The 17,145-nt window shown below is 30.5% G+C and overlaps 1 protein-coding gene across 4 annotated transcripts in view; it reads right to left on the reverse strand.

Annotated features, from left to right (window-relative positions):
* The window catches only part of LOC106081410 (interference hedgehog), a 218,317-nt gene that overhangs the window by 91,125 nt on the left and 110,047 nt on the right, over positions 1 to 17,145 (reverse strand). For all 4 annotated transcript variants that reach the window (XM_059366286.1, XM_059366285.1, XM_059366287.1 and 1 more), the window contains one exon: positions 13,424 to 13,450. The gene's annotated coding sequence lies outside the window, so the exon portion shown is untranslated. The remainder of the gene's footprint in view (positions 1 to 13,423; positions 13,451 to 17,145) is intronic.

Genomic DNA, 17,145 nt, shown 5'->3' on the forward strand with positions numbered 1-17,145 from the left:
TTGTGACAAATTTTTATAGAAAAAAATTTGTGACAAAATTTTATAGAAAAAAATTTGTGACAAAATTTTATAGAAAAAAATTTGTGACAAATTTTTATAGAAAAAAATTTGTGACAAATTTTTATAGAAAAAAATTTGTGACAAATTTTTATAGAAAAAAATTCTATAAAAACAAATTTTTATAGAAAAAAATTTGTGACAAATTTTTATAGAAAAAAAATTTGTGACAAATTTTTATAGAAAAAAAATTTGTGACAAATTTTTATAGAAAAAAATTTGTGACAAATTTTTATAGAAAAAAATTTGTGACAAATTTTTAAAGAAAAAAATTTGTGACAAATTTTTATAGAAAAAAATTTGTGATAAATTTTTATAGAAAAAAATTTGTGACAAATTTTTATAGAAAAAAATTTGTGACAAATTTTTATAGAAAAAAATTTGTGACAAATTTTTATAGAAAAAAATTTGTGACAAATTTTTATAGAAAAAAATTTGTGACAAATTTTTATAGAAAAAAATTTGTGACAAATTTTTATAGAAAAAAATTTGTGACAAATTTTTATAGAAAAAAATTTGTGACAAATTTTTATAGAAAAAAATTTGTGACAAATTTTTATAAAAAAAAAATTGCGACGAATTTTTTAAAAATTTTTATAAAAAAAAGTTTGGTGACAAATTTTTTAACAGAAACATGTAAATTTTTTAAAAAAAAATTTGTGACAATTTTTTGTGGAAAAATTTTTTATAGAAACGTATATTTTTAAAGAAAAATTTAATGAAAAGCTTTAAAAAGAATTTTTGGAAAATTTTTGTAAAAAAAATAATTTTTAAAAATTTTTTATACAAAAATTGTGACAATTTTTTTTTTATAAATAAGTGTGAAAATTTTGTGTAGAAGTTCACATTTCACATTTTGTTTCTTTCAAACATTTTCCCATCACTCCTTCTCGTTAACACCCTTCATACACTTTTTTTCTAAAAATACTACAGTTTTTATTATTTTTCTTTGAGTGTGCCTTTATGTGTTTTGCTCTAAAAGTGTGACGAAATAATTGTGACACTCACATTTCGACAAAAACAGATGGACAGGTTTCCTTATAGAATAAGTCAAAATGAAGCAAAGATGCCGAACAAAAAACAAAAAATCAAATGATAGGAAAATCTATGGTCCAAAAAGTAAAATAAAGTCATTAGTATTGAGAAAATATTTATGTGCTTGTTTTTTTTTTTGTCTATTTTTTCAACTCGTTGGTTGTTTGTCAAATATTTTTGAAAACAATATTTGTGATATGTTGGATACAAGGTACCAAAAAAAAAAAAAAATACAAAAACTTAGTAATTTTAAGTTATGACAACGCCAAAGATTTTTGAGTAATTAATACAACAACAACAAAATGGTTTCTATACATTTTGGTTTCTAGTCTGGTCTTCAAAATATTTTCCATTTTGAATTTATTTTTATGGTATCGTATGTTTTTTTGGTCAGTTTTGTTTGCAATTGAATTACCGTGGGCTGCTTGACTATTGATTTGACTCACACACTAAGGAATTTTCAATAAATTTTAGGCCTTTTGGGTATAGATGTTTTTTTGCCTTTTTCTTTTCTGCTGTTATTTTTTTATTTTATTTTGAGGGAATTTTTGTGGTGCACTCTGTAAAGACACGAAACACTTCAATAGTAGGTCATAGATATTTTGCTTCAAAAAATCAAAAACTATTTTTAGACATTTATTTTGCATGAGCGTTAATGCATATGATATCGAAGAAATGATGCAAAAAATGCATGTACAATAGAATTGTGAAAAAAGGGTGTGAAGTGAGATATCTCGAATGGATAAGTGCAGAATTTTAATTGAATTAGGAAGAGAGAAAAAAGGAAATTTCTTAAAAAAATTACCAAACCAAGAAAAAAAATAGTTTTTGTTAACTAATTTTATTTCTATAACAATGTTACTTATAGAATAATTTGTAAAAAAAAATTGTAAATTTTTTTAGGAAAATTTTGTCAACATTTTATTTTTATAGAATTTTTTTTTAATTTTATTTCTATAGAAAATTTTGTAAAAATTTTATTCTTGTAGAAAATTATTTTTTTTTATAGAAAATTTTGTAAAAATTTTATTTTTATAGAAAATTTTGTCAAAATTTAATTTTTATAGAAAATTTTGTAAAAATATAGAAAAATTTGCCTTTATTTTATTTTAATAGAAATTTTTGTCAAAATTTTATTTTTATATAGAAAATTTGGTCAAAATTTTAATTTTATATAGAAAATTTTGTCAAATTTTTATTTTTATTGAAAATTTAGTTTTCATAGAAAATTGTATTTTTATGGATAATTTTGTCAAAATTATATTTTTATAGAAAATTTTTAAAAATTTTATTTTTATAGAAAATTTTGTAAAAATATAGAAAAATTTGCATATATTTTATTTTAATAGAAATTTTTGTCAAAATTTTATTTGTTATAGAAAATTTTGTCAAATTTTTATTTTTATTGAAAATTTAGTTTTCATAGCAAATTGTATTTTCATGGATAATTTTGTCAAAATTATATTTTTATAGAAAATTTTTAAAAATTTTATTTTTATAGAAAATTTTGTAAAAATTTTATTTTTATAGAAAATTTTGTAAAAATTTTATTTTTATAGAAAATTTTGTAAAAATATAGAAAAATTTGCATATATTTTATTTTAATAGACATTTTTGTCAAAATTTTATTTGTTATAGAAAATTTTGTCAAAATTTTATTTTTATAGAAAATTTTGTCAAAATTTATTTTTATAGAAAATTTTGTCAAAATTTTATTTTTATAGAAAATTTTGTCAAAATTTTATTTTTATAGAAAATTTTGTCAAAATTTTATTTTTATAGAAAATTTTGTCAAAATTTTATTTTTATAGAAAATTTTGTCAAAATTTTATTTTTATAGAAAATTTTGTCAAAATTTTATTTTTATAGAAAATTTTGTCAAAATTTTATTTTTATTGAAAATTTAGTTTTCATAGAAAATTGTATTTTTATGGATAATTTTGTAAAAATTTTATGTTTATAGAAAATTTTGTCAAATTTTTATTTTTAAAATTTGCCAATTTTTTTTTTTAGAAAATTTTTAAAATTATTTTATTTTATCGTTTTCTTGCCTGTCTTTCCGATAATCCTTTAAATTTGTTTCTAATTTTCGAAAAAAAAATATTTACCACAGTGTCTCGACATTCTCCATGTTTAACCCTTAAATGCTTTCACATATACATTCGTTATTCTTCCCAAAATTTATTGTCTGAAATATCTTATAGCTAACTAACTTCCTCATAAAATATATTCCTCTAGTAAATTTCATTTAAATCACAAAACATTTAGCGCCAATTTCCACTTCCCTCGCACAATGCCATAACCTGGTTTTAAGATGTTGGCACTTCTTGTCATAAATGCATTTTTGTGGCCATTAGATTTTATTAGGCATATAAAGTTTCCATTTCATGCATCCAACAAGATTAACACCAAATTGGATTTGAATACACCCACTGAGTCACACAGACTCAAGCTGACTTCACTTCATATTCGTACCATCATGGTGTAGGACCAATGAAATCCGCCCCAAAGCCAACGAAAAACTGAACGCATAAACTGAAAATTCGATCGGATTTGCTTATTACGATTTTATGCTAAATTATGTATGACAATCGGCAAACGAACGGAAGAAAGTGGGCCGTTTGTTGCATTCAAACAAATTTTTTTTTGGCCAAAAAAACCAAAAAATAGTAAGAAAAACAACATGCATAAATTTTGCATTAATGTTTTTTTCAGCCTACTAAAAATAAATTTTGTGTCAGGGGGGGGAGCTTCAAAGAAAATATTTGGAGGTGTACTTTTTTTTGTTTGCTTCAGTTCATTCCATCAATGCAAAAGCAAACAGAAAAACAACTTTCAACATTGCCTTGCATAGAAGACAAGCCAGCTGCTGTCGTTTTGCCGCCTGCTTGCCTGCCTGCAAACAGAGACACAACCCACATAATTTTTATAGTTTTTTTTTTTAAGAAATATGAAAAATCGCTTTTGACACCTGAGTTAACGGAAATCAAAGATAATTTTATGCGGCACAGAAAAATAAAAAACAAAAACAAACAACATTTAAACATTTATATGAAAAAAAAAATTGTTCCCCAAATATAGAGGGCGTTGAGTACACCCCCTAGCATTAGGTTCAGATCAAGGTTGCCATTATTAAAAAAAAAAAACAGAGAGTATTTGAAAAAAATTAAAAACAAAATTTGAGGATTTTAGCTGAAAAAAAAAAAAAAAAATAGCAAAAACTAAAAATAAATAGCAAAAACTAAAAATAAAGCAAGAGAAAAAATAAAATATTAAAAAAATAAGAACACTAAAATTTTTTCAACATTTTTTAAAATAAAATTTTGTAAAAAAAACTAAAACTGTATTTTTATTGAGAATTGTATTTACATTTGATATGAATTTCTTAATTTAAAAAAAGCGACATTAAAATATCAGTACAAAAATATGGATCGAGAAATATAGAGGGCGTTGAATGCTTTTCCGAAAAGCTATATGCTTAAATCAAGGTTGCCAGAAGAAGAAGTCTTATACATGTTTTGGATTCAAATTTCAGAGAAATATGTTAGTAAATGGGGTTTTTATAAGCGTAAGCTCCTAAATCGGCATATTGTTGATTACTGTTGACTACACTCGGTTAGGACATCGGGTGGCCATAACCAGCCCACTGTTCCAAATTTTAGCGATCGGTTTATATGGCCGATCGGTCAATATGATAGCTATATACATGTGTGGTCTGATGTGAACCATACTGGGCTTGGATATCGGGTTGCCCAAGCCAGCTCACTGCTTCAGAGAAATCCGGTTATAAACTGGGTTTTATGGGCATTAGAATCCACAGATCAATCTTCATGGCAGATACATCCAAATGTCGTACGATCTGAACCATACTTCGTTCGGATATGAGGTATTCGAGAAATGGTTAGATAAGATAGAGCCGACTTAAAAAAATTCTGGTTCGAGTTAGGTATGAGTTATCTCAATGAAACATTTTTTCATCTTGTGTCATGTTTTGCATGAAAATTGGCTTGTCGAAAGTGGGCAATTTTTTATATTCAAAAAATCACACAACAAATTTTCTCAAAATTCTTAGGAGTGAGATTTTTGGAAATCGCTTTAGTGTTTTGTTGCATTTGATGGTTTCTATTAAACGATATGGGCGATAAGCCTACTACTTTTGACAGCAGGTGCGATTGTATGTCAAAGTCAATAAAATTCACTTTTCTTCGCTAAATGGTCATAACATATTAAGAAAAGATATTTTTGTTGTAAGTACGTAGTGACATAGAAAATATTTTTTTTTCCGTCAATGGAAATGCTCTAAACAATATATATATGAAAATTCATCAAAATTGGACAAGGCAATCAAGGATCAGGCGTTAATAAGTTAAGTCCGGCCTAAAACTCGTTACTAAAACTACACTTCATCAAAGAAAAGGGTACTTAAACTGCCCTACATCAAAAGAAAGGGTACCAAAACTAACCTTCCTCAAAGCAAAGGGTATTAAACTACCCTTCCCCAAAGGAAAGGGTACAAACACTACACCGTCTTAAAGGAAGGGTTACTAAAACTAGCCTTTCTAAAAGAAAAGGGAACTAAAACTACATTTTCTCAAAGTAAAGGGTACTAAATCTACCCTTTCTTTAAGGAAGGGTTACTAAAAATACCCTCTGTCAAAGCAAAGGGTACTAAAACTATCCTTTCTCAAAGCAAGGTGCACTAAAACTACCCTTTCTCCAAGCAAAGGATGCTAAAAATACAATTTCTCAAAGTATGGGGTACCAAAACTATCCTTTCTCACAGAAAAGGGTACTAAAACTACCCATTTCAAAGGAAAGGGTTTTAAAACAACCCTTACTAAAAACAAAGGGTACTAAAAGTATCCTTTCTCAAAGCATAGGGTACTAAAACTTCCCATTCTGAAAGGAAAGGGTAGTAAAACTACACTTTACCAAAGGAAAAGGTACTAAAGCTAACGTTTCTCAAAAGAGGGGACCAAAAGCCACCCTTTCTCAAAGGAAATAGTACTAATACTCCCTTTCTCAAAAGCAAAGGGTGTTAAAACTACCCTCTCTCTTAGTTAAGGGTACTAAAACTACCCTTTCTTAGAGGAAGGGTTACTAAAACTACCCTCTCTCAAAGGCAAAGGTACTAAAACTCCACTTTCTGAAAGCAAAGAGTACTAAAACTACCCTTTGTCAAAACAAAGGGTGCTAAAACTATCCTTTCTCAAAGCATAGAGAATTAAAGCTACCATTTCTCAATGCATAGGGTAATAAAACTACCCTTTCTCAATGAAAATGTAACTAAAACTATCCTTTCTCAAAGGAAATGGTACTAAAACTACCCGTTCTCAAAGCAAAGGGTAATAAAATTATCATTCTCAAAGCATAGGGTACCAAAACTAACCCTTCTCAATGAAAAGGGTTCTACAACTACCCTTTCTCAAATCATAGTGTACCAAAACTGCCCTGCCTTAAAGGAAGGATTACTTAAACTACCCTCTATCTAAGGAAAGGGTACTAAACCTACCCTTTCTCAAAGGAAAGGGTACTAAAACTGCATTTTTGTAAAATAAATGGGTGTTAAAACTACCCTTCCTCAAAGCAAAGGGTACTAAAACTACCATTTCTCAAAGCATAGGATACTAAAAATACCCATTCCCAAAGGAAAGGGTACAAAACCTAGACTTTATCTAAGGAAAAGTTACTAAAAAAAATATTGGCCCAATCGGTATATAAATAATTTTTGGGCGATTTTTGGGGGTGGGAGCCCCCCACCATACTTGGGTTCAAATTTTCATATTAAGTTCGTACTCTATTCTTTAATACCTTTCATTTGATACCCATATTTTCCAAATCGGTAAACATGCCCGTTTGGGTGGGGCGTCCCCCCAGGTTATTTGATCGCAAAATTTTCTACCAGTTTTATGTTACCATTAGCTTAGGTTGGATTGAAAGGAGCGAGCGGGTATTATTCCGCCCTATACAACAATAATTGGCTTGTTATGCGATCTATCAGCTTGTTGTGGGTTACCATTAGAGTGCACACAAAGTTTTTGAAGTTTGGAACATTGGTATAATGGTGAGGGTTGGGGATATCAAAAAAATTAAGTATCCTATTTTCAACGGGGCCATACCCTACCATCTGTGAAAATGTCATAAAAATGGCTGGCCGTTTTTGAACCTATGCGGGAAAAAACAAACAAATGACAACATTTTAATTTTCATATAAAAGATTTCAAAAATTGTATATTTTTATTTTTAGAAATTTAAGTCTAGATTTATTTCTTATGACAAATTTAATAGACTTTTGATTTTTAAACTGTCCAAACTCGTTTTTTTAATAATATCTTCTTCTATTACAAATAGAAAACAAAAAAACCCTTGTTTTTTAAAGTGAGGCAGAAAAAATTTGTTTAGATCGCGATTTCGTTTGGAACCACCCAAACTCGTAGGTAGAATTTGTCGAAAAGGTATGTCTTCTAGATTGAAACTACGCTCTTAAAGAATTTTGTTTTCTATTGGTAAAATGAACATATTACCTAATGGTCTGCAGCCGGACAATATCCGATTGTATGAATTATTTCAAGACCAAATAAATTTAGCGCAAGACTTGTGAATTTTGGAAAAAAAATTGCCATATACTTCTTTTAGCGAAGTTTAGTTATTAATGAACAATATCTATACTCTGATATGTTCGATAGCAAACCTCTTTAAACGGCAACACTGTTCCCCATAGCATCCTAGCACCGGTCTGTTGCTCAGTTAATCATATCTCTTTTCGAAATGCACTAAATGCATCCGAGATTTCCTCTGGGGCGCATAACTGCAAAATAGCTCTCAAAAAATTTAATTTTGTGAATACATTAAAGCGATTATTTTATTTTTAGTGAATCTTGCTAAGGCTAGAGATCTCAAAATTACAAAAATAAAATATAAGAAGCACAAAAAAAAATTGTGCTAGCGTTGACAGAAAAACGCTCCCATAGTACTGAAACAAAAAGAAAACACCCCCAGTAAAATCCACAAAAAAAAAATCCACATGATGACAGTTCCATTTTTATAGAGTCGTAATACAGTCGCCTTCATCATCATCATCGTCGTCGTCGTCATCATCTGATGCTTGACTGCCTGTGTCCCGTCTGTCCATGGTTGATGCATGTCCGTCTGTCTGTCAGACTGTCCGTCCATTCATCTTTGCATTTCTGTGCCATGTTGCATATGCTGAAAGCTTGGAGGGTTTTGTTTTTTTTTTTTATTTTAGTTTTCTGAGAGACTCGTGCTGCTGCATGTAATTATTTATGGGATCAAGTTGCAAATTTGTTGTAGTTTTTCTTTTATTTATTTTGCTTTTGCTAGAGAATAATTTTAGAAAACTAAAAACAACAAAAAGGAAAACAATGATTGTTTTTTTTTCCTGAATTTTCCGGTTCAGTGAATTTGACATAGTTTCCTGCAAGTATTAGATGTAAACTTGAAATCTCATGTCATTTGTGTTTAGAGAGATATGAAAGAAGATTTGAATACTGAAATTCAAACTGCCTGAATAGGAGTTTCTATAGAAAATCTAAATTTAATTTGATGAATAAGGTTTTTTATTAAAAAAAAACTTTCAAATTATAGAAACATTTGTCCGCATTCATTTTTGTAAAATTTCCTTCTGTTGTAAAATAAAAAAAAATTTTATGGATTTTAAGCTGAGTACTTCTAACTGACTTTACTTGTACCCATTAACAAAGCAGAACTGTCAACTTTGTGTTAGGTTGTGGCAATTGAATTTTTAGTTAGGTAGCAATCGTTTCTGGACTATGGAAAGCAATTTCCCCATTTTAGTTTCATTCCAATCTGGTAGACAAAATGAATTTGTTGCTAATAACATTACTCACATTCTTGCCAATGAATGCCTAGGGAACTCTAACAAACTCTTGCAACAATTTCAAGACCAATTCAGCCAGGCTGAATCGAAGTTTTCCTATTGAAACCCCAAATCAGCCAGGCTGAATTGAAGTTTTCCTATAAAAAACCCAATTCCGCTAGGCTTAATTGAAGTTTTCCTATAGAAAACCCAATTCAGTTAGGCTGAATTGAAGTTTTCCTATAGAAAACCCAATTCAGCTAGGCTGAATTGAAGTTTTCCTATAGAAAACCCAATTCAGCTAGGCTGAATTGAAGTTTTCCTATAGAAAACCCAATTCAGCTAGGCTGAATTGAAGTTTTCCTATAGAAAACCCAATTCAGCTAGGCTGAATTGAAGTTTTCCTATAGAAAACCCAATTCAGCTGGGCTGAATTGAAGTTTTCCTATAGAAAACCCAATTCAGCTGGGCTGAATTGAAGTTTTCCTATAGAAAACCCAATTCAGCTAGGCTGAATTGAAGTTTTCCTATAGAAAACCCAATTCAGCTAGGCTGAATTGAAGTTTTCCTATAGAAAACCCAATTCAGCTAGGCTGAATTGAAGTTTTCCTACAGAAAACCCAATTCAGCTAGGCTGAATTGAAGTTTTCCTATAGAAAACCCAATTCAGCTAGGCTGAATTGAAGTTTTCCTATAGAAAACCCAATTCAGCTAGGCTGAATTGAAGTTTTCCTATAGAAAACCCAATTCAGCTAGGCTGAATTGAAGTTTTCCTTCACTTTTTCTTATAGAAAACCCAATTCAGCTAGGCTGAATTGAAGTTTTCTTATAGAAAACCCAATTCAGCTAGGCTGAATTGAAGTTTTCTTATAGAAAACCCTAGGCTGAATTGAAGTTTTCCTTTAGAAAACCCAATTCAGCTAGGCTGAATTGAAGTTTTCCTATAGGAAACCCAATTCAGCCAGGCTGAATTTTTTATATGTTCCAGTATTTTTTTTTTTGTGTTTAAAATTCAATAAACTTTTTAATTTAAAAAATTTCTAAATATTGAAATCATTTAAATGATTATTGGATGCAGTTTGAGTAACGGGAAATATTGAGAAGGTGGTTTGGAATTTCAGTTTTGGCTTTTTTTTGAAACATAATAAATTACCCAATAAAGTAATTTAGAACATTTTGGTATCTATTCTTGCGTAGGTTTTCTTTTTTAATTTTTAAAATGTATTTCCTTGGAGTTCAATAAATTCTCTAAATTTGAGAATTGGGAAACCATTTAATGTAATTGATTTATAAGAGTTTGAAAGTCATCTATTTTCTTGCATTTCGTTCGGTTAGGTATTATAGAAACACTTAATAAATTAGGGAAATGGGAACGATGATAATAGACGACATAATCTAAATTTGCTGGTGCAGCGTTTGATAGCACAATTTTGGTTTTGTGGAGCAAGGCTGTCACCATCTGAGGAATTTGTGTTTAATTTTTGAAAAAACTAAAAAAAATGTTTTGATATATTATTCTTGAGCAAGAGAAATAAACGAAACTAGGAGAAACTAACCAAATATTTTGAAAAGTAGAAATTTTAAATTAAAATGTTATAAGTATTTATATTATAGGTAAATGTATAGGTTTTACAAGCCTTTTTCGTAAAAAAACTTTAAAAATTTGAAATATTTTAAAATGTTTTAAAAATGTTTTTTTAATTTTTTTAAAAATATTTTTCAAAATTTTTTGAGAATATTTCTTAACAAAACTTTTTAATTATTTTTTTTTAACAGAAAACGATTTTAAAATATTAGACAACAAAATTTTAAGTCCTGGCTACGGATTTGAAATGGTTAATGTTAATTTTTTGAAAAATATTTTTAAAATTTTTTTAAAAATATTTAGAAGAATATTTTTAAGCATTAAATTTTTTTAATTCTGGCAACGGTTTTTAAATATATATGTTATTTTTGAAATGTAAATTTTAAATATTTCTTTAAGTTTTTTAAAAATTCTTTGTGTTTTGGTAATACTCGAGCTCGTGGTCTTAGTTGTAGTTTATATTTTATTCTTTATTCGATATTTCGTCTTCCCATGGAAGAACACTGTGCTAAGTATGGTTCATATAAACCGATCTTGGATCTTGGCTTCTTCAGCTTTAAGGGGGCGCAATTCTTATCCGATTTGGGTGTAATTTTTCACGTGATGTTTTGGTGTCACTTGCAACCACTGTGCTAAGTATGGTTCAAATCGGTTAATAACCTGATACAGCTGCCATATAAACCAATCTTGCATCTTGACTTCTTGAGCCGCTAGAGGGCGCAATTCTCATCCGATTAGACTGAAATTTAGCATGAGGTGTTTTGCTATGACTTCCAACAACGGTGCTTAGTATAGCGCAAATCGGTACATAACCTGATATACCTGTCATATAAAGCAATCTGGGATCTTGACTTCTTGAGCCTCTAGAGGGCGCAATTATTATCCAAGTTGGCTGAAATTTTGTACAATGGCTTCTCCCATGACCTTCAAGACACATGTGAAATCTGGTCTGAATCGATCTATAGCTTGATACAGCTCCCTTATAAACCGATCTTCCGATTTTGCTTCTTGAGCCCCTACAAGGCGCAATTATTATCCGAATGAACTGAAATATTACACAATGACTTCTATAATGTTTAGCATTCAATTCATTTATAATCCGAATCGACCTGTGACTTGATATAGCTCCAATAGCATAACAATTCTTATTCATTCTCTGTGTTTGCCTGAAAAGAGATACCGCGCAAAGAACTCGACAAAAGCTGTCCATGGTGGAGGGTATATAAGATTCGGCCCGGCCGAACTTAGCACGCCCTTTCTTGATAATTATTATTAATTTTTACAGGGTATTATAACTTTTTCATCTAAATCGGTTCAGATTTAAATGTAGCTCCCATATATATATCGCCCGATTTCAACTTCACGGCAAGTTCATTTATTGACTAATCTTGTCAAAAATTTGCACAACGTTTTCCTCGACGTCTACCACAATATCTGAGTAGTTTGCTCAACATCGGTTCAGATTTAGATATGTCTCCCATAGAAATATTGCAATAAAGTGCTCAATTGTTAACCGATTAGCTCGGAATTTGGCAGGAAGAATTTTCTTATGACTATCGACATGCAAATGCAAATTTTTCCCTCCTTTTTATAGCCGAGTCCGAACGGTGTGCAGCGGTGCGACCCCTATTTGGAGAGAAGTTTTACATAGCATAGTACCTCACAAATGTTGCCAGCATTAGGAGGGGAAAACTACCGCTGAAAATTTTTTCTGATTCGCACCCAGGCGTTCAGCGTCATAGGAGGACATGCTAACCTCTGCGCTACGGTGTCATCAGTAATGACTATCGACATTGCTGATGAATTTTATAGAAATCGGCCCAGATTTAGATATATGTAAACCTGTATATCGCCCAATTACACTCCAGGACCCACTGCAAGCGCATTTATTGACCAATTTTGCGAAAATTTTGCACAACGCTTTCCTCAACGACTACCACAATATCTGAGAATCGGTTCAGATTTAGATATAGCTCCCATATATATGTTCGTCAGATTTTGGGTAATTTGCAATAATGTAGTCATTCATCAACAGTAGTTATTACAGTTTAAACATATTTGCTCCAAATTTGATGCGGATTGTTTGATAACCCTTCTGAAAACATCCACCGAAGTCCATCAAAATTGGATATAGTGATATTTATAGGGTAGGATATTATACAGTAGGCACTGCCCGACTTTTACCCTTTTTACCCTTCCTATATTAATTGAGAGCCATTATTGGTAGAAATTTATAAACATTATTGGTAGAAATTTGCTCCAACCACTTAAGACTTTTTTATTCTTCTCTTAAATGGCCTTTAGTTTTTTGGGCAAAAATATTGCAATACAAAAAAAAAATTAATAATTTTTTTTAATACATATAAAACCGATTTATAGCACAAAGCTTGCAACTTACTTATTGAAAAATTCAAATCTTTTGATTACACTTCCAAAATTCCATTATCAGACATTATAAGAAAAAGACATCCGATTTCAGGTTGATGTAGGGTTAATTGTCATTCCTAGCCATAAAAAGACATAAATGGCCACATTTATGTCTTTCATAAATTCCGAAAGTGGCCAACACAAAACAAGCGTTTTTATGATCTTCTTCTTCATCAACCACACAATGCCATACAAATTGGTCGAAAGCTCTACAAGTTATTATTATATGTATTAGCATTAATAATAACTTATGGTTTAGCATTTATGATCTATAAAATGGTTGTCTAGATATCTTAGACAGCGAGAAGCAAGAAGGGTGGCTACTAATTTAAAATATTTCAAAAATTTTTTACGAAAAATTTAGTGTGGCAATTAGGATAAATTTTCGTAAGAACTATTTGTCAACATTATTTATGAGGAAGACTAATAGAACTAATTATAGATTTATTTTGAATTCAAATAAAAAAATTTATGAAACTTACCTTTTGTTTTAGAAATTAAATTTGTAACTGCAATGAGAAAACAAAATCATTTAAAATTTATTTTATTTGTTATTATTATTTTGTACAAAAACATTAACCTTCACATTCCTACTGTCAAAAACTCCCAGCTAAATATTTAATTCAAGCCAAAAATATCGTTTAGGAAAAAAGTTTAAACAAAAAAACAACCAGACAAAATTTATACAACTCATTTGAATGTAAATTTGAAATTCCTCCAAACCCAACTACCTGCCAAATATGCTCCAGGCTCTACATAAACGTCAAACTCTTTAATGCTTTGCACTAAAAATACCATGGTTTTTGGCCTGAACTCTGTCTAAAAGTCTCTGAAGTTTTACAATTATGCCGACAATGTTGTCAACGCGGCACCCCAAAACACACAATTGTAGCCAGAGTTGCCGCTTTGTGCAGATAATACAAGTAAGTTTTTAAAGAAATGAGAATCTAAAGAATAAATTAATTGAAACTATAATTTTCTTTTCCTTAACATCCTCATAGCTTCTGCAGACAACGTTATTTGCAACCTAAACATAATTTTCAATCAGAGGGACAAGTCAAGTTAACTTCTATTAGATTGAGTTTAGGTTCATGAGGGACAACACAAGTGAGACACCTGTTCTAGCCAAAGCAATATAATCCTGCATCGAAGTTAAAAAGCGCAAAGGGCCATAACTTTACTTCTATTAGAACTAAAAATGAGAGCTGTAAATTCAATTTTTTTGTTGAAAAGATTTTGGCTTGTGGCAACTCTGCTTTCCTCAAAGACTTGCTTCATCGCTCCAACTATCCCAGCTTCCTGCTCTGGTCATTGTTTAACTTATGTTTAACGATTTTTTTTGGCATACAATAAGCGCCTTGCACCAAAGCCAGGGAGTCCCAACCATCAACACCCCCTTTGGTCTCTTCGCCTTCATTAAAAGCCATGGTTGCTTCTCCCTGCCTAGTGGCGGAAAAGTTTGAACAATTTTTGTTAAAAACATTGTTTAAACTTAAACACACCAGCATTTTGCTGGAGATGTTGACTTATGCCACATGAATGAACTAAAAAAAAAACAAAAACGACCAAGAAAAAATTGTATTAAATGTAGCAAATTCCTTATATGGACTAACAATGGGTTTGGGTTAAATGGCTGTTTGCTTTTGCTGCCTGCCACACGACAGACGGACGCATAATTTAATGTGATTTAAATTGGATGCCAAAGTAGATTTCAAGTCAGAAGCGAGACCGCACCAGCCTCACCACACAAAGCAGAGTGTGGAGGCTAACAAACAAAAATGCAGGTAAAGACCATAAGATTTATGCTAATATCCCAGGCAAAATATACAAAAATGGAAAAATCTGCATTCCTGGGATTTAGGAAGAAAGGTTAGAAAAAAGCACTCTAAATCGTTTTTCTTCTTTATCAAAGACTTTTTTAAGTTAAAATTATAAGAAATAAAAAATTTGGATACAAATTCATCATTTTGTAATAAGTTAAAAAAATATAAAAAAATAAAAAAAAAAGTTTTAAGTTTTCAAAAAATTCGAAAAAATCGATTTAAATTAAAGATCCTTTAAATTAAAAAATCTATAAAAACAAAAAAAGTCCATTAAAATTAAAAAATCGATTAAAACATAGAATGAACGGATTTAATCGATATATAAATATATATTTTTTTTTTAATTTTTTTGGATTTTTTAACTGAAATTAAAAACTCAAAAAAAAAAATTAAAAAAATATATAACGATTAAATCCGTTTTTCAAATTTTTATCGATTTTTAAAATTTTATCGATTTTTAATTCTTTTATTTTCGATTATTTACTTAATCGAATATTTATAAAAAATTTTATCGTCTGTATCTTATTTTTTTTTTTATATATAAAAAATATTCAATAAAAAGTCGGATTAAATCGAAAATCGATTAAAATTTTAATTGTAATCGATTTTAACAATTTTTAAATTTTAATATTTAGGTCGATTTTTATACCCACCACCGAAGGATGGGAGAGTATATTCATTTTGTCATTCCGTTTGCAACACATCGAAATATCCATTTCCGACCCTATAAAGTATATATATTCTTGATCAGCGTAAAAAATCTAAGACGATGTCCGTTCGTCTGTCTGTTGAAATCACGCTACAGTTTTTAAAAATAGAGATATTGAGCCGAAAATTTGCACAGATTATTTGTTTGTCCATAAGCAGGTTAAGATCGAAGATGGGCTATATCGGACTATATCTTGATATAGCCCCTATATAGACCGATCCTCCGATTTAGGGTCTTAGGCAAATAAAAGCCACATTTATTATCCGATTTTGCTGAAATTTGCGACAGTGGGTTGTGTAAGGCCCTTCGACATCCTTCTTCAGTTTGGCCCAGATCGGTCCAGATTTGGATATAGCTGCCATATAGGCCGATCTCTCGAATTGAGATTTTGGTCCCATAAAAGGCGCATTCATTGTCCGATGTTGCCGAAACTTGGGACAGTAAGTTGTGTTAAGCCCCTCGAAATACTTCTGCAATATGGCACAGATCGGTCCAGATTTGGATATAGCTGCCAAATTGACCGATCTCTCGATTTAAGGTTTTGGGCCCAAAAAAGGCGCATTTATAGTCCGATGTTGCCGAAATTTGGAACAATGAGTTGTGTTAAGCCCTTTGCCATACTTCTAAAATATGGCACAGATCGGTCCAGATTTGGATATAGCTGCCATATAGACCGATCTCTCGATTTGCGGTAACGCCGAAATTTTGACAGTGAGTTGCGTGAGGTCCTTCGCCATACTTCTGCAATATGGCACAGATCGGTCCAGATTTGAATATAGCTGCCAAATTGACCGATCTCTCGATTTAAGGTTTTGGGCCCAAAAAAGGCGCATTTATAGTCCGATGTTGCCGAAATTTGGAACAATGAGTTGTGTTAAGCCCTTTGCCATACTTCTAAAATATGGCACAGATCGGTCCAGATTTGGATATAGCTGCCATATAGAACGATCTCTCGATTTGGGACGGTAAGTTGTGTTAAGACCTTCGCCATACTTCTGGAATATGGCACAGATCGGTTCAGATTTGGATATAGCTGCCATATGGACCGATCTCTAGATTTAAGGTTTTGGGCCCATAAAAGGCGCATTTATTGTCCGATGTCGCCGAAATTTGGATCAGTGAGTTGTGTTAAGCCCTTATACATACTTCTGCAATATGGCACAGATCGGTCCAGATTTGGATATAGCTGACATATAGACCGATCTCTCGATTTAAAGTCATGGGCCCATAAGAGGAGCATTTATTGCCCGATGTTGCCAAAATTTGGGACAGTGAGTTGCGTTAGGACCTTCGACTTCATTCTTCAACTTAGCCTAGATCGGTTCAGATTTGAATACTGCTGCCATATAGACCGATCTCTCGATTAAAAGTTTTTGGGCCATAAAAGGACCCCCCAAAAAAGATATTTTTTGGGGCGTATTTGGTAAAAGATATTTATCGATTTTGTAAAAAATTTGAATTGAAATGAAATTTTCATAAGGATTTAATCGTAGAGTTATTATTTTTTAGAGTTATTATTTTTTACATTTTTAAGTATAAGTTTTATAAGCAACTTGATTTTAGTCAAATATTCACTAAAACGACAAATTTTGCGGATAGCGTTATTTATTATTAGAGATTGCGTAATAAAAAGAAACTTTATTAGATAACAAATGTTGTTAAGTATACATCA

Source organism: Stomoxys calcitrans, chromosome 4 (genome assembly GCF_963082655.1).
Source record: "Stomoxys calcitrans chromosome 4, idStoCalc2.1, whole genome shotgun sequence".
Lineage (NCBI taxonomy): Eukaryota > Metazoa > Arthropoda > Insecta > Diptera > Muscidae > Stomoxys > Stomoxys calcitrans.